The sequence below is a fragment of the Cephus cinctus genome, unplaced genomic scaffold (assembly GCF_000341935.2).
Source record: "Cephus cinctus unplaced genomic scaffold, Ccin1 Ccin1_scaffold0160, whole genome shotgun sequence".
Classification (NCBI taxonomy): domain Eukaryota; kingdom Metazoa; phylum Arthropoda; class Insecta; order Hymenoptera; family Cephidae; genus Cephus; species Cephus cinctus.
The window spans coordinates 332,225-355,890 of NW_014332886.1; the positions used below are offsets into that span (position 1 = coordinate 332,225).

A 23,666-nucleotide genomic window follows, 5' to 3' on the forward strand; every position below is an offset into this window, starting at 1 on the left:
GGGGGGGGGGGGGGAGGAGTCTTGGGAGTATTTTATGGGAAAGTAGTATACGCATGAAGATTCGTTTGTAAAGCTTATAAATTTTGTACTACATAAAAAAATGTTTGCTAAATGATTTACAAAATTCCTATTAGTGAATGGTTGGGCTGCTGTCCGAACACACACGTCCAGAACGGTAAATTATTTGGGCTGCTGTCTGCAGACGGCCGTCCGCACAGGGTTAACATTATGTATTATATCGGGGTGCCCGGTTCGGCTCGTCCCCGCTATAATTAATTTTTATCCATAGAGCCGCCAGGGAGCACTAGAGGGCTAGGAATTTCCGAAAAATTAGGAGTTCTGATCGGGATTCGAACCCGATAATACCTTCGGACTGCCAAGTCGAGCACTTACCACTGTGCTATTGAACCCACTGTCCGACCTGATAAGTCGTATTTATTTATTTTTCGGTTATTCCTAGGTGGTATCCCCTCCAGCTCTGTAACGCCACGTTACAGCATATGTATATATGATTTTCGTCGACGTTAGTGTAGACCCCAACAATCAGTAGGATTGATATCGCGAATTTATAGTCGGGTAGATTTCAACTTTAGCATCTAAAGAGTATTTCAAAGTGACTACGGAGAATTGCTTAGAAAAATCCATACCACAACTTGATTTGGACCAATGGTGAGAAAAAAAAAATTCAATACGACCAATACTGGACCAATTACTAGAAACCACGTCAGTGTTACGGAAGTGCCAACTCGGTTATTCGAAATGACTTTTGTAGTTCCGCTAATTATTCACGGAAACGAACTGTTACAATGGACCATAATTGATTCACAGAATCCCAGCATCCAATGACTACACGTTCAATCTCTTCGAATCAACACAATGGCGTTTAATATCCACTATGATCTGTTAATGTAATATAATACTATAGAAATTTCAGTAAAAGCATTATTGATCTTTAAGGGACGTTTCTAATTCTTGCGACAAATATCTAACTGTATGACGAATGTGTCAAATAATTAATCGCGATCAAATCTCAATATACTGATGATTATAAAATTGTACAATATTTGTAAACTATGTATATTCTAGATGTGTAGCATTCCTGAATTACTTGGAGTATATATATACATATGATAATATTATTTTTCATTTATCTATTATATAGCGGTTAACCACTGAATATACAATATAATACAGTGTACAAAAAAATGACTTTTAGTAATTATTAATCGTGATTTTTTTTTCTTCTAAATTTCACATGGTTACTCATTTAGCAGAGGTACATAATATGTTTAATAATACATAAGTGTTGAGATAAAAAGTATTAAGGAGTTTACTCATTTTCCGGAATAATCTTATTCCCCCCCGTGGAAATTCGAGGGTTGCTCATATCTGAGAGAAATTCCGCACGCTTTACTTTCCATCGTCCGTTAGCGTTCCCCTTACCCATTACGTCGTAACCACGGTACCTCTTTCTCTCTCGCTCTCGTTTACTCTCCCTAATACCGTTACTTTCTCTGTCAATCAGAGGTAGGAAACCTTGGTAAAGATGGCGACGGGAATCTCAAAGCACAGCCTTTGTCAAATATTATTACGCTCACACTTCAGGCCCGGACGTTTATCCAGGAACGCAGTTGTTGCTTGGCTGGTAGGGACGGAGTCCTCGAATACGTTTCTCTTTTTTTTTTATTTCACTTCTTTATATTTTTTTTTTTCCGTCGCCCTTTATTCCCTTTATTTAACTCGATTGCCGTTTATTTCAGCCACGCTCCACAGGGAAAGTCAGAAATTTGTTGGTGACGTAATATGATGGAAACGACAATTGTGCGAAAAAAGTTTCTCGTTTCAAAGTGAAAAATTTCCCTGTCATTTTATCGATCCAATGAGTACTTACTTTAGCGACAATTTCCCAAAAGAATCGTATTACTACACAGCAATTTGCTCGTCTGGTAATATAAGTTAGCTAGGGAATGCAGGTCTTGAAATTTTGTAAATTTGCACAAGTCTTATTCAAGTCTTATTCAACGTTTAGAGTTACGTGAAATGTTTGAATCAAAATTGAATATTTAATTTTAACGCATGTGACATTGAATACGTGATGTAATGAAGCCGTATCGCGCAAATAATAAAAATACCAAAGTGATAATAACAACAAGAGTTTTAAACAAACTTTTGAAATAAATATTTTTTCCCGAATTACTAATTTCATGAAAAACCATCTCGTTCAAACCAATACATTCTCGCTGTAATTATAATTACCGCCAAATATTTCCTCATGATTTCCCAAAGGTTCCAAATAAATTTGGTCACGTGTGTGTAGCACGATGATGTTCTTTGACTAGAAGTTATCGAGTATCAGAGCTACGTTTAGGTCTTAGGCCAGCCGTGCGGAATGTGTAGCCGTACAACAGGGAAGGGTAGAGAACACCCCTCTCGACTTGGTAGCTCCCTGTTCACATTGGGTCTGGGAACGGAGGGGGGTTGGTCGGGGGTCAGGGGTTGGATCGATCCTAGCCACCACGAGCAACGCTGTCCGGGTCGGTACTGGTGGAGTCCAACACTGTAGTAACGCGATCGTGTTAATGCATGTGAGTGTTGGATGTGATAGAAAACGTTCCATGCATAAAAATCTGGCACTGGGCTATTTTGGAGACTATTTCAATGACGTATTGGCCACTTTGAGGACACGTGGCTGTTTTGAGGACTGTCCTCAACGAATTTTCAGCATAACGGCTGTTTTGAGGCCCATAAAATGGTGCGTCACACCAAATTTGTTCAAATTTTTTAAATGCTAGGCACTCGGAGCTGCCATTGGTTTGAAAACCATTACGTTAGGTTAGGATAGGGTAGAATTTCAATGCTGTGATCTCTCAAGGCTTTGTTTTTTTCTTTTTTTTTTTTTTTTTTTTTTAATTTTAATAAAAGCACATCAGCTCGCTAGAATGAACGTTGGTTTTTAGGTACTCTGTCCTCAAACTATGCAAACGGCACGTTTATACGTATATAAATATAATCACACACGTACATACATATGTGAACAAGTTGGTCATTACCACAGACTGAATTATATTACGGACCTCAGCTCGCTAGAATGAACGTTGGTTTTTAGGTACTCTGTCCTCAAACTATGCAAACGGCACGTTTATACGTATATAAATATAATCACACACGTACATACATATGTGAACAAGTTGGTCATTACCACAGACTGAATTATATTACGGACCTTTTTCTTCCTCATTATTATATTTCCGACTAACGAGCACATGCGTACAGTATTCCCTTGTATAGTGCACTTCTCTATTTCAATACTAAACTATATTTGTTACATGGAAATGCTATTGCTATTCGGATAATTACGTAGAAACACACAGCACCGGGGTAATGTACTAAATACAATTTCAGGTATAGGTATACCGTGTTATTATCAAAGTTAATAAGTAACATGATATAATAGCAAACACTACTTTGCCAAAGTGCACGAGGGAGTATACCGGAGCGAATATTCCCAAATAGTAGACCGCGTCATCATAGTTCTCTCGGTTGAGAATCAATCATTGAAAAGTAGAACGTGAGTCCTCGTCTAGTCTGATAGGTTCGTACTCTTATAATCGAAGCTGCCATCCGTTCGTGGTGCAAAGGAATTCAATTTCTGCGTCTACCTCCGCAAGGTAGGTATCTACTAGCTCTCTCCTACCCTCTATCTTTTTGCCCGTTTCTCTATTTATTTTATTTTTTTCCTCTCTCTTTTACTCACTCTGACCTCCTTCACTCTCTCTAGTAGCATTCTCTCAATTTTCTCAGGTCTTCTTTATGTACGCTATTTTTTCCTCACCTCCCTCTCCCTCTCTCTCTCTCTCTCTCTCTCTCTCTCTCTCTCTCGCGCCTCGCCTTTTCTTAGCTCTTTTATTTCTTCCGGTTTTGAATCATCATTACGCCATAACCGCACACCCGCGAGATGCATAACAATTCAGATATCGTTGGTATTTAATGACGTCATTACAAAGCGAATGCTTTACCTCAATAGAAAAAATCGTTCAAGATTGTGTTCTACGTTCTTAAGCATTAAAGATACTCGTAGCACATTTTCTTATTGACAATATTTATTTTTTGTTAAAGCTAACGCGTGACCAATCAATGAAAATCAATGGAAAACCATTCGTTACATTTGGAAAATCAGCATTGACAATGGCAAGTTTTGCTACGGGTAGGCAAGCAACAGGTTACCAACCTATTTGCACTCAATCCACGGCCACACGTTAAACCTCGAGCTATTCTATACTGGATTCCTCTCTGCACATTTGACCATTGAATTATTCCATAGAGTCATCATTCTCGTGGATTTTACATTGTTACTAATATTTATTTTTTTGCTAGCTCATTTTCTATTTGCTCTAGTTCTTTCGCCTTTTTTATCGTGCAGCTGGTTACCGTTTATAGCTCGAACGTACAACCCACGAGGGATCGACGGGACGCGAAATTGAATTCGCCGACGTGGCGCCACGCCGGATTCCTCTTATACAGCTTCGGAAATTTCGCGATCTTCCTTCTCGTGTGAGCTTCCGGCCAAAGGGAAGGAAAGAGGTACAGTAGGTCACTTGGTGCGGTTGCGGGAACGAAGATATTAATTATATAGGATGAGTACAGCCTTCGAAAAATTCGACATATCCTTACTTAAGAAAATTGCTTCCACTTTCAATATCTATAATGTCGGACAATCACTTAAGCACATGACATTAGAGAATATGGCACTTCGGCGTGTTTCAAATGATCATTCCTTAACGGTGTGTAAAATATAACGAATTTTTGTTTTTCCATATATGTACATTATGATTAAATGTAAATGTCTATTAGAAGGTGTTAATCATTATTATCGTGTACTAGCTTTGTGTGGTACCACGTGGCGTTGCACGGTGTCGGTGTGTGTGCATAATATTTTTTCATGATTCAGTATCTTTCGTTGACTTTATTTTTAAATTTATATTCCATGTCAGAGTTAATTGATTCATTTGATTTTTATATAAAAATCAACTTCGTTTCATGCAACAGTCTTGAATAACCCATAAAGTGCAGTGATACCTCACATATAAGCTAAAACCTATTTCAATTCATTGTATCTCCGAATATCGTCAATTTTACAAAGGATTTTCACTCTGTGAAAGCTACACTCGTGCACGTAAAATAAAAAGTTTTAAATTAGACGTGGAAGAAAGTTTATCGAAAATTTACCAAGGAATAAAAATGGAGACGAGTTACACAACGTTCGTTCCCGTTGTTCCACTGGCTTAATATATATTTACGAGTTCATCCTATTCTCTCAGTCGTAAGCGTCTTTTTAAGTTGCTAAGTGGATGTGGTTTTCGTCCGCAGAATAAGACAGTTGATCGTGGGGAAAATTCAGCTGGCTAAGATATACATACGTGTATCTACTTCGTGTGAAAAATACTGTGTGCTTTGAGAATACTGATAATTTTTAAGTCTTAATATCGAAGATCTTATCACATAGACAAAAACACATACAAAAACAGAGTGTACTTGAATACTGAATTCTACAGATATCTATACAGTGTGATCGTTTTTTCTATGTACAAAACTTGATGACTATTATGTATTCTCTCCTGTTCTATCCCTGGAAGATATTTGTCTCGGCCTTTATCTGTAATACAGATACTACAGAAGGTAGTTATAAAGATTGCCAGCACTTGTAACTTTTTGTTCAAAACAATCGCGAAATAATTTAACAGCGCCGGAGGAAAAGTATTTAACTTTAGTTCCCTTGGACGTGCAGCGGTTTAGAGGATTTTTTTACAGATATCATAGAAAATTTAATTTTAAAGCAAGTAACAAAATTTTTTATTTTACGTTTTATAAAGAAATCCTGAGATTTTCGAAATATTCTTTACAATTTACAGTGAATGCAACGGACGAGGGAGACTAGTGAAGATGCAAAGGATTCTACTTCAATTTAACTTTCCATGATATTCCATATAAATTATTTTATACTAGAAGTATTTTTTAAACAAATTTCAGTATCCAAGAGCCTTTCCTTAGAAATCTTAAAGTTGTTCTAGCATTCTTTTACGCGGCGAGAAATGCACTTCGTAAATTTTGACCGTCCTAAGTATTATTTCCAAGTACGGAGCACCGAGTAAATATAAAAGTGCAGAGGCGGTGTTACACGGATAGGGAATAATTACTCTAGCGAGGAAGCACTACGGCAAAGAAAATAAATCAGAACATTAATGGAAAACGCGAGATACAGCACGCGCGGGATTCATATTTCATATGACGTTAGGCTGTTATCTACCCTCCAAAATATAATACCGCAGTTTCAACGAAGTATAACCACTCTGTGCGTTATCCAAGTCTTTCGCGGCCTTTTACGGCGGTATTTGTAAATACGGTGAATCATTTACCAGCGGAAAACTGACAAACCGTATCTTCAAAACCAATATGTACATTAGGCCAATTCTATTTTTTTTACAAACCCACCCATCGCGACTTTGCCATCAGACCTTATTCCATGGCTTTAGAGCACTTGGACTCAACACCCTTTCGACTTAATACATCGGGCATAGTGGCCGACTGCATAAAGTATCGTGGGTTTCGCTGGCGTCCTCGTCGTTTTCACTACTTGAAAACCTAATCCAGAATCCAACATCCTAGATTCCTTGATCTCCTGGATTTCGACCATTTGTTTATTTTACTTCTGTTTACTTTTGCAGTGTAAACTTCAGGCCGGAGCCTTATAACGGTAGGGGATGAAAGGACGAAAAAAAGCAACCTCAGAATTTTTCTGGCATGCCGCAGCGTTACGTTATTTTTTCTTTCGAGATGGTCTAAATCTCTGCCACCCTGCCTTTACATGAGGTCGTTACTCGGACACATTGGCCATATAATATCCCGATCATAACTCTGACTTCTACGCGATATGATATTCCAGAACCCAGCCAGCAGCCTGTCTTTAAATGTTCTCAATTTTCTGCCGATAGACATCACAGTTACGGCAATAGGGAAAATAAACGGAGTACTGTATAAGTTGTTATACGTGCTATAATCGTAATACGAAATACGTGAAGATACATTTCGAAAATGCTTGTGAACCGATTTTCATGGAAGTCTCTATTGTCTCGAAATAACTTAAATTAAAGTAAGTTTGCGTATTAAGGGAATTATTTCCAGATGAAAAGCGTTAGTTTATTTTCAGGGCGTGAACTAACACCGGCGAAATTTCCCGTGAGTAATGGGCTATCTCGTCGAGGGCTTAGAATATAATTTTGGACACTTCGCAAGGATGAGGTCCTAGAATTTAAGGTTTCGACTTTGCAGCAGAAATATAGGTTTACCGTGCAATGAGAAATCATCTAAGAGATACAAGCACTCTAAGGGACAGCATCTTAGCACAAGTGCAGTTCGCGTCTACTCAGCGTAAATGTCTTACTGTGCTTACTCTGCAGAATTCTCTGGACTGAGGAATATTAACGATCTTGGAGAGTAAAAGATCGTTCGAAGTTTCAGGGCACGTAAACATTTACGTCGTTGTTATTATTGCAGGTTCGCGGTGTGAATAAAAATTCAGTATTTCTCGTAGTGCCTATTCCGATGCACAGTTACGTATAGCTACTACCTATGGTAAGGATCGTGGCGGTAGAATCTATTTCAATGTTACACTGTATAGGTAAAGGGTGACATAAAGATACAGGCGAAATAACATTGAGAACCTTTACTACACTGAAATGTTATATTTGACAAACCAACGATCAATCCATGAAAAAATATTTTTTTTTTACAAATCAATGAAATATATACTATAGTAAAAATATATTTCAATGCAAGATCATACACATACCAACTTTGTAATAAAAATTTTAGGAAAAACACTATATGGCTTGCTTAGACCATTATTGGTTTAGGTATGTCAAAAATGGAACAACGTTTTGTTATCACAAAAGATAGCGCGGATGAAAAACAAATATGAAACACCGTATATATACTATAAATGTTTCTATGATTAATATCTTCATTGCAATTATTATGGTTAAACGGACCATGTAGACTTTAGACATTATCGGCTCTCGAATCGATATCACAGGGGACTGCGTTAGCCAAAGAAACAACCTGCACTCCAATAACGTCACTAGCTTTGTCCAATGAACAGCTAACAAAGTTTTGTACGTATCCGCTGCAGCGAAACTTTTATTCTCGCCAATATACAACAACCCAGAGAGAAAATGTTCCGTGGGAATTTCGAATGGGGTGTTGGAGTATATTTATAATGTTCGTTAATAGAATGGGTTTCTTTAATTTCTGGGTTGAAAGGAACCGTGAAGAATTAAGAAGAATTAAGGTAAAGACTACTGTTGTGGTTGATGGGAGGAAAGTAGAGACTAAAAAAGATGGTGAGGTGATACATGAATTGATGTGAAGAATTACAGTAGGTACTGTAGAACGGAGCAGTGTAAAATATTTCGCCTGTTACCGGAACCCTGGGAATTATTTCGCGTGCTTTGCCGAAATCGGGTGAAATATTTTCCCCTAGTAGGAATAGAGGGATCTTTGTCTCGTGTAAACGCCGCAAAAGGTTTTTGTGTTCGAAAGCTTCCGAATATACGATTACACTGGAACCAACCCTCGAAAAGTGGTTTTTGAAACGAGTGAGGATACATAAGCGTAGCAGGGAGTACCGATAAAAAATTCTCACGTAAATTTTTAGAGGCTTTTACTTAATTTAGGATTCGAGTTAAGAGTTATAAAGGAGAGTTCAATTAGAATCGTGAAAAAATTATGATATTACACTACCAAACATCCCAGCTACGCCTTCTTAACTGCATCTGGTACAGGGGTTAGTAATTATCCATATTCTAATGCAGATAAAAGTTTCCGTCCAAGGTAAGATCTACGAGTTTTAAATAATATAAATAGCAAGTAGGGAGACATTTTCACACAGAGTGTAACCATAAATTTGTTCCACCGATATATGCACATGATGATATTGCCTCAAAATTTTGTATTCGGTCAATACACTGATAAAAATAACTAAACACTTTTTTTCTTGCACGTAATATCCAATAGAATTATAAATAAAGATTATGAATATATTTGAAATTTAACGTACAATTTTTTCATGCATATAAAATTGCACAAGCTTGCTGAGCATTATATAACTAATTTTACGAGTTTGAAAATATAGTAAAATGTCCATAAACATAATGGGAGTTTAGTTTGACCTTTATCGCTATAAAAGCTTCAATGGCGGTTGCATTTAATTGAGCAATATCGACGGTGCTTGGGTGATAAAACTGCGTGATAAGTGGAGAACTGTGTCAAATTCTCTTGAATATCTAATATCCTCCGTGAACCATCCCTGACTAAAAAATAACGTGGTATATGTGTATGTACAATAAATATGAAAATAAACCAGGCCAATATATTTTAATTGTTCCGTTGAAACTTCACGAATTATCATTCATGCACACCATGCACATTTTTACTGTGTTTGATGAGTCACAAGAATCTGGCAGTTACATTCCTTTTATTAATCCATGGTCACATATGCCTGAAATGTAAAGTATATGAAATATATCAGACCCAAGCATTATATTAAGATTCCTTGGTGAGCTATAAATATGATACGTTTTAGATTACCATATTTCATACCATATCGTTCTAACTCCACATGGTCCGTCCATGAATAAAATAAATTTTGCATGGGCCATCTTCATACGAGATTCAATGTAAAATAGTCCCCTAGACTTAACCCTTACAGACCTTTAGCCATGAGTCTGTCCCATGTGGGTAGTAGAATAAAGGGACAAATTTCACCTACACTTCCGTAAGGGTTATCGTGACTCATGGATTGATCGCGCACTGTTCTAATTCAATTCTTTTCCTATATAAATACTCATACTCATACTCACTATGTAAGTACATTATCGCTGGTATACATGGACGAAAAATTGTAAGAAGGTTTTATCGCGGCACGTTGATGGAATTCTTTGAAAAAGTGAAAAGAGCCTCTCTATTGTAATACGTATCTATACTACGTACTCAACGGCATTCTATTGTAATTTGTATTTCAGTCTATTGAACTTTTTTCATGCGAATCAGCATCCATCAAACTCTCATATTATTGCGGGTAGCTACGTTCAATTGCAAAAAGGTTGATTCTTTGCTGGAGTCGTATGACAAACCGTAGGAGTACAGAGTAGGTCAGTCCATTCTTATATTCTTAGGTATAAATACATACATATACGTACAAATGTAAAGGAGTACGCATATTGCATATACCAAGGTCCTTTCCTGATACAGTCTTGGTAAAACGCATTGAAAACTTCACTCGTCATTGCAGAGAGATGGATGCTCACAATTATTTTTAATTTAATTCCACGATACGATCGCAACAGTGGGCATCAAGTGAAAGACACTGAAGAGCAGTGGACAACATCGTTTGACAAATGACGTCTATATTTCTTAAAATAACACAGCGTGATACCGTAATATTAATAATTGTATAAAGTAGGTTCGTCGTGGCAACGTGATCAGTTAAAGAAAAGAATGTCCCCAGATTAAATAATTTTGTGATAATGAGATTCGTTATGTAAACGGTAAAAGAATTGTAAAAAAAAAGAACAGGCTGTTGATAATGTTACTTCACGTAATATATGTAATGTTTATACGTTATATGTTAAGTAAAAACTTAAATAATATGACAGCTTTTAGAAAATTGAAATTTTAGTATTCAAGAATTTTACTTGTTCATGTATGATATAGTACTGACAATATAAATCCTCGAACGAAAATTATACCGACTACTTGCACGTTACACGCTTTTATCCGTTTTTTAAACTTTCATTATGCATGGATATTCATAGGGATATTGGCTAGCACTAGAGAATCGGAAGCATTGACTGGCATCAAAAAGATGTAAAAAAAAGTTTCGTTCTGCGAGAGGTCTGATAGTCACGTATCAGGCTATGGAAGTAAATGATAAAAGGCCTAGATTTTTTTTCACTATCAAACATGATGGGCTTGGATATTACTTGACTGTAAAGTAATGGATAAATGGATAAATTAGTGAAGTATCAAACATGAATTCAGACGTACGTAAGTCAGAGCGATGTCTTATCCGAATAAGAGATGCCAACTGCACTTGTAATAGTTCACCATAATGATATCAGCTGAAGAGGACCTCCAGAGGACCTCTTTAGGATGCTTAGAGTCACGAAAAGTTTTCCCGTTTATCGTAAAGCTAAGTAGACGATAATATCTCTGCTAGATGTTGGCAGCAGTAACTAAACGCTAGAAAATGTATACAATACATATGCATGCATGCGCGTATCCCTGGCAAGAGAGCTAACTGCGCGGCGTATCCATTGCACAGGAAACTTTAAAGACCTGCAAACCACTGTGGAGTTTTATACTTCATAGGTAGTTGCGAACAATTATACCAGAACCTGTTGACGCAAATATAATGCGCTATTTGAATAACCGAGGTCTGCATTTGTTCAACAGTTTACTATTTGCACGCCACCCACGCGGCCGTCGGTGCATTTCGTTGTATGTATATTATACAAAGGCGAAAGTGGAAGAAGGAATGATGTGGCCTGTTGCTCTTCGTTCTTTTATTCAGTACCTATTTCTGCTCGTGAAAGGGGTATCGCTCGTGTTATATACCGGGTGTTCAATTAATCCATTTTACACGTCGCTTTACGTATATCTATAAAAATTGACGACCCTGTCTATTCAATTTTGTATTTATCAAAATGAAAATATATCATATCGCTTTGTTTCTTAAATGATCGTACTGCCTTTTTATTGGAATATTGAGACATTAAGTTAAGGAGAGACTTTTTTATAGCTATGAAAAATATACTTTATTTATGACTGTGTTTATCTCCTTAAGAAAAGCTTTGATATCTTTTACTCGTTATAAACGTGAAATTTCTTTTGTATAGAAAATTGCTCGATCGTCATAAACTGCCGCGAGAAAATATTCTGCCTTTGATTTTCCCCCACGATTCAAAACACCCTCCTGTGATCTTATCGATATCGTTAATCGAGACGTTTCGCAGTGACTGTTATATAGGTGTGAATTTTCGAGAGACTCGTATCAAGTTAAAATGTCTGTAACCAGTTTAAGTATTTGAATAATCATTCTTGATCGATCCAGACAACAGTAGTACAGTACTATACCTGTATGACAATATACAGACAATGACAGAGAAGGTCAAAGGTTACACTGGAAATTCGACTATTGCGTGTATAAAATTCACTCACCCACCATCAACTGTGTTCATCATTCCCATAAGAAATGCATACTGACTGGATTTCAATATTTGGCCTTTGTTTCTAATAAGTAAAAAATCAATTAATTATCCCACTAAGAAAAAACGATCTATAATCCTAATACAAAAAATAAAAGTAGGTAAAAAATTCATTTCGATTTGTTGGTTCGTTCCAAGTAATACGTATAAAAAAAAACTACACTACAGACTGGATATAAAATTAGATAATTTCTCGCCTTAGGACACAATCCACTTGAAGGAAAATATAGTGCGTTTAGGAGTGTTTTATGAGCAAGTACCCGAAAAAACTGTGTAGTCAAAAGTTTTATATTTATATGACACATTTTGTAGCGTGAGTCGACTTTATCATGACTTAACTTTTAGTACACAGTCTTCGAGCAAGAGTACATTTTTATACTTCGAAAGAGATTCATCGTTTTGCCGATAACTTCGAATCCTTATACGAAATCTCGTTAGATTTTAATCTCTTTGTGATTTCCAATTTTACATATTTTGAGGAGCGTCTTTGGGTGTATTGATTTTAAACGAGAAGTTACAAATTATATTGTCAACGAGAACTATAATATGGAAAAAAAAGGATAAGTATCTCTATCTTGTACTCGTATTAAAATACATAATATGTTATATTATGTCTATAATTCAGTTAACTCTAATATATCTTTTATTTCATAAACGTTGGATCCACTCTCGTCAAATTTATACAAGCAAACTTTTCACCTTCAAAGCATAACACTATCACGTCGTTTTAATATGTATACTCCTATATATATTTTATAGTTTTTAGTTTTAATATATATAACTCCTATGACGTATGTCGCGATGTACTATATTCTTCTCAGGAGGATGATATATCGCATACGGTATTTTAAAAGTTTAACGAGCAGTCAGAGCCGCGGGATTTTTTTTTTCTAAATACCGCGAAAGTGATTACAACTTCCGAACCCGGACCACTTCGACTTCAATTTAAGGATTATATTAAATTTATTTGTTCGTACTTAAAAAGTATACTGAGTGTATAATCCGAGAAATTTGAATTTCGTGAACGAATAAAAAAATACGAAGAGGGAGAGGAGGGGAGAGAAAAAGAGAGCAACATGGAAGAAGAAAGTTAAAGTGAAAAAGACAGGGAAAGAGTGAGAAAAGAAAAAGAGGGAGAACATAAAAGAAGAAAGAAAAGACAGATGAAAAGAAAAAAAGGAAATCGAGAGTAAAAGGAATATTGTCTCTACACTGAGACGTGTATACATGGTAGATTCGTAAAGCACTCAGATATTTGACAACACATGGAAAATTATATCACCTACGGTCGTTTTCCGTAAAGGCGATGCTTCAAGTGCGCAAAGAATCATAAATTGATTATAAAAGACGAAAAATTCCACATTGCTTCAATTTAGTTGAAGAACAGTCGTTATCTAATTTTTATCAAACTCCACGATAAAGAAGAGATTTTTACATTAAATGCCGATCCGTCGAACTACACAATTTTCAACGTCAACCAAACGCTTACTCCGTAGCATTGAATCTCTCGTTATATTGAGTCATAGAACGATCCAATAATTCAGTTGGACTTATGTTTATGCTCCATGCTGAATTCTGATCGAGTATCTAGAATATTTATTAGTAAGGTCATACTATGACCTACAATTGAGCATTGTTTAGGTTCAACTACAAACGATGTCCATTGTGTAAAAATTAAATAGATCATCGGCCATTTTGATAGCACTTGACAATACAATTTTTGTTTATAAGATTATCCCGACGACAGTTTCGTATACTGAAGGGTCGTCAGGTTTAGTAAAGAGAAGAATAAAGAATAAAAAAGAATCATATCGATGTATTGGGAGTAAATTTTCTTTGATGTTTAAATTAAATGTGTCATTATATAATAACATTGTGCATGGGTATAATTACAGAAACGAAATTCGCGTTAATTCCCAGAAATTGGTATCCAAACTGTTTCGGGACTATTTCGGTAACTTTAAATTAGTTTATACCGCACATTAAAGCACGATACGAAATGTGTTGATACATATAGACGAACTATGTATACCGCACTAAATAGGAAATCTAGAGAGCTTCCTTCGATTGCGAAATAGGAAACTTCTTGTAGACGCCGTATTAGAGAAGCTCACGTCAAGAAAAGCGGATCACAATGAAATAAAGAGAAGAGTGCTTCGATAAGCCGAAACCATTACCGAAGCATTAGTGCACAGTTGTTTTCTGTCTAGAAGAATAGCCCAATATTACCAAATATTAAAATTTCACAAGTAACTATGCTCGCAAATCATTAGACACAAAACTGTAAAAGCTGCATTACACGTCACATCTTATCACAAATATTCATGTACATTGTCGATATCATGACAGTACATTACGGATGAAGGTTATGAGAAAATTAATAATAGTAATTCGTGAAATACCTATAAAAACTTTTGACAGCATTCATAGTTTGTAATAGCAATAAAATAATTCTAAAAATCCCTTACCGAGATACAATTGCATCTTCATTATGAAAAAGATAAAATAAAATAAACAAAACGAGGATATGGATATAATGGATCCTTCCACAAGAGTCCATGTAATCCCTTATCAATCATGTGGATACGTACCAACCAGGAGATAGGGTTGTTTCGTCTAATTAAACCTACAGAATCAGGTGCTTTTAGCGCAATACATTAGCTCCGGACGTACCCAGAGGCTACCCCTAACTCTTACAATGAGCTTGCGGTACATATTTTACGCCACTTCGGATGATTCTAAGCGTTTAGTCTCTACCGAAGGATCGACCACATCACGGGGTTTACCGCTCATATGAAATCAGCAGTCCATTTAATGACGCGAATGATTCACGAACCAATGATTAATGTTTGAAACAAGAATTTCCGAAATTAATAATTTTGAATAAAAAAACAGTAGAGTAGACTTTAGGATAAATCAATAATAATTACTGCGTCAATATATCGATATACGATATTAAAGTAAAAATCGGAAATGCATTTTTATCATATCAATTATATAATATATCTATTCGATACACCTAATATATGCAAGATCGTAATAGTAACTAGAATTTTTTAATCTAATTGATTCGATATATCATATAATTCATGAACCGATATATCGAACTATACGTATGACAAATGTATACCGAGTAGTTGGTGAAAATAATTAATATCAGACGGTTATATCGTGGTTGAGTTAAGTCGATAAAAAGCTTAACAGATATAACCTAAAACTTCAATGTAAATTTCCGAAAATTCGAAGCACCTCAAAACTCTAGCCCTACGTCATTTCACCCTCTAGGGTAAAATGAATGCATATACGAAAATCCTATTACTTGCTATAAAGATTATTCTAATTTTTCACAATGGAGATTTCCGTGGCTATACGTCGTGCCCGGAATACTACGAGACTTCAACTTTTGCATAAAAGAACCTCAAAGTCGATTAGCCGTCCTCGACCAGGATGCTTATTTTAATGCACCTTACCCCGTAATAATCTAAACGAGTAATCACGTATTTTCTCATATATATGCTGTAACTCGAGATTCAGCTATGAGTGTAAAAGGTGACACACAATCGTCGGTTCTATCGTGTATCGTTTTTCAATGGTCATTTTAAACTGATAATGATTTCTTTTTAATGTCTATATATATATATAGATATTGATATATCACAGTAAGGATTATCACTTTCGTATATTCGAGCACTATGTCCTGTTGCGCATACTGTCAACCGTCGAGCATTGGTCCGACCCAAACGGAGTCGTTCCACTGACTGAAGCTTTTAAGCAACGCGCGCGTCTATAATGGAACTTCCGAGCTTTCGACACGTTAGCGCCATCTTTGGACGATCCCATAGAACTTCTGGCTACGCCATAGAATCAAAATAAGATTCCATAAGCTGAAGTGTATCGGTCAACTTTTTCTGTGCTACAAAAGTTATTTATGCCACAGCTCGTATTGTTCGATTGGTAATCAAATGCGAGTTTTTCTATGTCACGCATAATTTAGTTAATGGATTTTTCTGCTTCTGCATGAAAATAGGTACGTGTTTACGTGTTTTAATGGTATAAAAGTATTATAAATATCAAGTTTTGCGTTTACGGTACTTGTATTGTTTACACGAAATACTAAAAAGATATACTTTTTCGGAATTGCAGTGTTGTATTTTCATATTTATTTTATATACTACGGCTAGTATTTGAGATACTGATTATTCAAGAAGATTTGCATTGTTTCATACTGTTATGATTATGGCTGGCATAGAAATCATAGTACAATAAATGTATTGAAATAAAGTTGTATTTGTCTTCTGTTTTCTGCAAATCATTCTACAGAGAGTCATAGGAGAACAGACTGTGCATTATATGAGGACAATTTTAAAATACTGAATATGCTTCGTAGATGAATTATGTTTAAATTGACAAGAAATCGATCAATTTAAATCAATCTCTCACGCTTCGAAACGTACGAGCATAAAGTACTTGAAAATATATTTTGTGTACAATACAAAATGTATTCACCATTTACTTTGACGTAAAATTCCACAATAAAGAAAGAATATTCCGCATAACGCCTTCGCCATAAAGATACACGTTTCATTGTTTATTTAGTATGTGGTTATAAATTTTTATCGTAAAGAATTCATAAAGAACCATTTAGCAAACAACTTTCTTTATTGCTAATAAACGATACGTTAATCATCGATTGTTCGAACGTATGAAATATTTTGTATATGCAAAAAAATATCGATCGTTATACAATCAATTCGAAACAAGTACATATATTATCGAACTACTTGCGTGTATCTAAATAATTTCTGATTGAAACGATACCGAACTAATGTAAAACACCAGATAATAATCGCTGTTATTTTAACAAGCAAGTGCAACTACGCAATGTATATAGATATAATAGCAATATATCCCAGATATACCAGATTATTTGTCATGGTAAATATATCATGTTGTTAATATTCAGATATACAGATACATACGTACACAGTATATACGCTGTATGACACTGACTAACAAAACATAAGTAAATAGAACTGCAGATTAAAGTAGTCAGTATAATATCTCAGCATATAACGTAAAGACTATATAGATAAGGTTTGCATAGTTCTTATCTGTTTCATTTTATTTTTAAAAAATTCATAAGGAGTTAAGTCCGCAGGCAAACTTCGCTGTGCACTCGAGCTTTAATCCAATTATACATATAAGCTGTATATTAATGTATCTAGTGGTAAAAAGCGTAGCGAAAATAAAAATTGACTGACGGTCATGTTATTTACTCGAATGCTAACGTAATCAATAAAATAAATGTTTCTCTAGCGACTGCCTAAAGAATAATTCATGCGGGTTGATTGGGTGTGTGTAATTTTCTTTCATGCATGAACCGTTATAAAGCAGAGCTGTGAAAAATCAAGAGAAATATATATTTAAAAACACGCGTGTTTATTCGTATACTTAAAGATACAACGTTGCACAATTTTATAAAGGCTCCACAGTGTATCTCGTTGGCTTTACCAGATTAATTGATAAAATATTGTGCGCGTATACCGCTTCAAAGTGGTAGTTGGGGTGCGAAGGGTTGCGTGCGTATTTTCACAATGGCGGCTGTAATTTTACAGCATTTTGGGTCGGGCTGTACATGCTAGTCACGCGATGGAGATTACAAGAAAAAAAAAAAAAAAATGTACTAACCTATATGTATAGCAGGAGCACCATAGTTCCCGCTGGCGTATCAGTGAGTATGATAATTATTTAATATTTTCATAATTCCAATAAAAAAAAAAGAAGCATTAATCTATGGACTGACCGCTCAACCGTAGGTAGGCTGTTGTAAGAATTGAACCTCCGCTAATTTATATGATCGACATAATTATAAATTACAACCCAAAGCCAGCGAATTTCATGTGACAAATAATTGAATGCATTGCAGTGGCATAGACTTCCGTGGATAGTAGCTGTAAAGCGTCTTTGAATAAAACTCGCGAAAGGTATTACTTAAACGTCGTAGAACAAATAGCTGAAGTTTCTACGCAATGACACTTTCGCCGTTCAAAAACCTTTTTAATCCCATGAAATCCACATAAAATTTACGATCGCTCAGCCCTTAAGACTGTAAGCTGAAAACAAATTATTCTACGGTGTTTCCTTAAGGGACAGACAGTACCTATCCTCTCTCGATCTATCATTCTTCATTCCTAAACATATTGTATGAAAAATAATTATACCGAGAATCAAATTAGTACACGACATAGCAACATTTTAATTGTCAAACAGAAAGTGCATTTTTCATCTACTCCAGTACAATTAAATTATATGCAACAAGAACCGTTTCATAGTATTAATTGGAATCAGTCGAAAGTTCAATCAGGTACTAATTATTTACAGATGATGTAATTCGACCACCTAGTCAAATGTATAGATTTAGATTCCAATATGTTATATGCAAAAAGGTACAAAAACGATGCCTCGAACCAAGGTTGTATCCGTTTCAGTGAATCAATCAGTTCGGGGCTATGATTTATCCAGTAGCGAAATACAGGTATTTTTTAACATTATTCCTTTAACCAGGAGGAAGTGATAAAAATAAAAAGGGAAAAAGGTACAATATTTTTCAAAAATATGACCGATTTCCAATTTTTTCCTTCACTCAAATTTGAAGTTAGTACACGTTCCGTTATGAGCTTTGCAAATGTAATTTCATTCGAATTGTTTTAAACCAATTACAATATATTTGACAAACTTATAAATTTTACTCGTCGAAAATTTGGCAGTCAACTTAAATTGTTTACATCCCTACGAAGGGGTTATCAGTGTTAAATAAGTAAATTGCAAAGTATTTAATTTGAAAAATTCAAAAAATAAAATTCGACAAAAAAGTCGACAGCTCTATGAATTTTTTGTTTCATCAAATTGTCTCGTAATTGTTAGGTCAGGTGACAGAGAATATGGATTATTGTTTAACAGTGCGTGACCTCCTATAATTTATCCAGTCTCATGCACGCATGTTAACCAGAGTGCGTCGACCCTAAGACACGAAACAGTGTTGACACTTCTAACGAGTTATTAATAAGCAAATTAATTCCTTAGTCTTTATTCATTAGAAGAAATTCGATAACTTACATATCTATCTGTCAAGCGTCGGACGTCCAGCTTGATTATTCTAATACAGTCTCGGGTCAGGCTAACGATAACTCCACATAATATACATACCCTTGATTGTTATAATAAAATTGCAATATATCTACATAGAATTCAATATTTCTATATAATTTATAATAATAAAAATTCGATTGCATCACATTAGAACACATAATGTTCAAGATATTGTAATTTGAAATATCAAAGGTTCTGACGTTTCCAATGAATACTAATGTTGGCTTTTATATTGCCATTTACAGCTTCATGTAAATTTCTCTTGACATGCTTTTGCGAGATCAACGTCAAGGATACATCCTCATTACGCGCTTCCATAAAGCCAACGAAGATCCACGAGCTTACGTAATGCCCAAGTAGAAGTAAGCAAGTTCAAAACAATTCGTCAGCCAGGAACTATTTCACGCGGTTGCGGGTAAAGAAAATGGAGCGAGGAGTAGTGTTATCATTCTGTAAATACAGTCGAGTCATATATATAGATATACAAAGTATATCAGCTAAAATGCACGTTTTCGGCTAGCAGTACAACGGTTCGAAAATCTGATGTGACAACCATTGAATATCTTTTGATTTCATGTCGATTGCTTAAATTATTATTGTTCGTTTACTTTTCGTTGGCAAATAAAAAAAAATTATCTGTGCCATTTCAAATGATATCAAAGGAAGTTGACTGCAAAAGTCATGGAGCAAAGAAAAAGAATAGAGATGAAAAAAAATCATATGGATAGCATACATAATAAGGGAGATATTTGCGTTCGAAATTTGGTAACTTTTCGACAGATACTGGCGGAACGCCTTAGCTTCGTGCAAGCGGCTTCATGTCGAACATGTGATTCGCAATTTTTTTGAGGTACGCGTTCAATCAGACGCAAACCCGTACACGGTGGTTGAAAAATATTGCAATGATACTTTTGCAACGATTACATTACCGATAGTACGTAAATTAATGTGGGATGATAGATAGCAAAGATGGTACGATCATCAGAGAGTTCAGGCACTTAAATGAAAAGGCGTATACATATACGTTTATTAGGAACACGTTAGCTTTTTACATTATTGGAAGGCCTATCCTTAACCGCGTCTTGTCAGCTTGCTTGTAGGAAGGGTATTCTCTGTTTCTCTCCGTGCACATGAGCTGGCTTAGCTCGCGGATCGAGAGGAGGTGGACATGGGAATTTTCGCCTTCCCTTTTAGGACTTTCCCATGCCCATAAGACACCCTGCAGTCCAGCCACAATATAATCTAACTTTTTCTCTTATACGTGTAGCTACTCTAACAGGGTGACTACCCTTTTATGACTTCTCGAATGAATATGCTCGACCCGACCAAAGGAATGGGACAAGTAAGACAAGCACAATAGAAAGCGAGAAGGAACAGAGTGAAACAAGAAAACAGAAAGGAAGATAGAAATAAATAATTCAAGAAGTAGGAAAGTAAGGGATAAAATTAGAGAAGAAGCAGGAAGTAAAGAAGAAACAAAAATAGAAAAAGAAGTAGGTTGAAAATAGATAAGAGATGTGCTTCCAAGTGACCAGTATAGGAGACTGGCTCGAGGAAGAATGAGCGCTCTGAGTCCAGGCACTGCCTTAAGGGCTCCCCCCACTCCCCGGCTACTCCCACTAACCGAGTCCTGCGCGACGAATTTGCACGTATAAAATTTTGGGTAACTTCCAGTACTGCTAAACATTCTTGACCAGGATTTCTGATTTCCAAGTGTTACTATCTAACTGTATTGACTTAATTAATTATTTTAATATTCCAATCGTTTAACTTATTAATATTTCAATTTAAGCGTAATTTATTTTCGACACTTTACAATTATTTCAGTTCAATTTTTCTCCACTCCGTATATTTTGCTAGATTTTCATTTAGCCTCAGTTTTATATTTTCAATAAATTTCGGAAGTAAGTTAAAATCCATTAATATTTAGTAACATTTGAAAAGCTTTTTTCAATTTTTTTGAACTTTCACTATTTCTGTGCAATTAATTTTTCCGTCCTTCTTATCGCGGGTTAGCCAGCTTTCCGTGAATTGCAAAGGTTTTAATATTTGTTCTATTAGTGGCAGAGATGAGCGTTTTTCACAGTTCCGGAAAACTCCACCACGTGGCGCTGTAAAGCACCTGCGGTAGTTCAAGAGAACTCCGCCAGAAGCATAATGGCATTCGCTAAATTCCGCTAGGGCCGGAAAGCGTGCGGCTGCTATAGTTACAAAGGCTGCTGGAAATGCTAATGCTACTAAAGGTATAGAGGTTGCTACCAGGAGCGAGTGAGGCTACAATATTACGAGCAGGCGCAGTTTAACCCCAAAGACTCCCAAAGTCACCAGAATCTATGGCGAGTAACATATCAAATCCAAAATGGAATATGTGGACTTCCAACTTGCAATATAAAAAGTATCATTGCAATACTGTTTAACCACCATGCACGGGTTTGCGTCTGATTGAACGCGTGGCTCAAAACAATTCCGAATCACATGTTCGACGTGAAGCCGCTTGTACGAAGCTAAGGCGTTCCGCCAGTACCTGTCGAAAAGTTACCAAATTTCGAACGCAAATATCTCCCTTATTATGTATGCTATCCATTTGATTTTTTGTTCACCCCTGTTCTTTTTCTTTGCTCTATGTATAACCTTTGCATTTAATTTTTTTCGATATCAGTTGAAATGGCAAAAATAATTTTTTTAATTTCGAACGGAAACTAAACGAACAATAATAATATGTACAGTCGATTCGCAATAAAAAAAGATTCAATGGTTATCACGTCAAATTATTAAAATCGTGCATCGTTTCACCACAAACCGTAAACATGCATCTTAGTTGATACAGTCTCTGTATTCAGTTTGAAAAACGAGCTAGGATAAAGAATTTACTGCAAATATTCTAGTACAAGCAATACAATGCAATTCATTAAAAGATCTTTCTTTTTTTTCAGACGTGACAAGATGAATGATGTTGAAGACAAGCTGATCCCCAAGAGACGTGATAGTATTATACATATTCTAGAATTCCGTTGGGGAATATTTTCGTACTTCCTCATTCTTCCTAAAGAATACGGCTCCCTCCGAGTCTAAATCGTTTTAACGGAAGTAGCGCGAATCCTAATAAATTTTGCATAGTCCCTTTAAAATTTTGTCACAATGTTTCGATTGTGAATGTAATATCCGTCTCATTGAGAATTCCAAAAATGTCTCAAATTCTTAATGTATATACTTGTCAACAGAATCTATGTATTATATAACGTATCATATACCTTTATTTCGTTTAGACATATAAGTGTACTATGTCGTATTAAGAAAGTTTGTGTATCGCCGTATATCTAAATGGGATAATTATGGCTAAAAATCAATAGTGATAATGGTCCATGATGCTGTGCAAAAAATAACTGCTCTCATACCTTTCACGAACTTTGAAACAGCCGAGTCATTGCTCAATGTCAAATGAACAAAAAGGAGTATAGGTAATATAATATAATTATTAGAGAAAATGAAATCTAACATTTCTACGAAAAAATATTTATTGACGTATACAATTTTATGAGACTGAACAATTTTAACAGTGTAATTGCACAGTCGAATATAATTATCATTACATGACAATGGAAATGCACCATACGCATAAATGCATATTCAATCCTTCGTTTATGTATGCAATACAGTTTTAAGTTTCGCGCTTTATTTTCGTTAAACGTAATGGAGCTACTAGTATGATAAAAAAAAATGGCGAAGATGCATTTTACCTACATTAGCAATAACCGTCAAATATGAATATGTATACTTATATGTATATGCATCTGAAAGAAATCTACTTAGAAAGGATTTCTTGAAAATGTGCATTAACATATTAATAACTAAATTATACCAGTCGATCATTCTCACGTGTAATATTTAGACTGGAATGATTTCCGATCAAAGAAATACTTTCGGAGTTTGAAGTATTCTGCAGGCAACAGAATCCCTAGAACGTGATGAATCTAAATCAACCCTAATGTTCTGGTTATGTGCTAACGCTTTGAAGAGCATTGAAATTTCGTTATCCCTTGAGACTCCGAAATGTTAATTTCATTTGTGACTTACAGCAATGCATTATAATGAAAGTAATACGTTACGTAACTGGAAAGCGGAGACTATGTGAATTTGCACTTTAGACTTTTAGTGAAATGTACAATCAGAGAAAATTTACTATATGACCCCCCCCCC

The 23,666-nt window shown here is 35.6% G+C and overlaps 1 protein-coding gene across 8 annotated transcripts in view; it reads right to left on the minus strand.

The window, feature by feature from the left end:
- The window catches only part of LOC107263675 (synaptotagmin-7), a 201,418-nt gene that overhangs the window by 28,190 nt on the left and 149,562 nt on the right, over window positions 1-23,666 (minus strand). Inside the window, exon 1 of one of the 8 annotated variants that reach the window (XM_015731147.2) lies at window positions 15,791-16,065. The exons of 6 other annotated variants lie outside the window; for them this stretch is intronic. The gene's annotated coding sequence lies outside the window, so the exon portion shown is untranslated. Of the gene's footprint in view, window positions 1-15,790; window positions 16,066-23,666 lie in introns of those variants that run through there. One more of the 8 variants, XM_025081024.1, reaches the window with a different exon arrangement.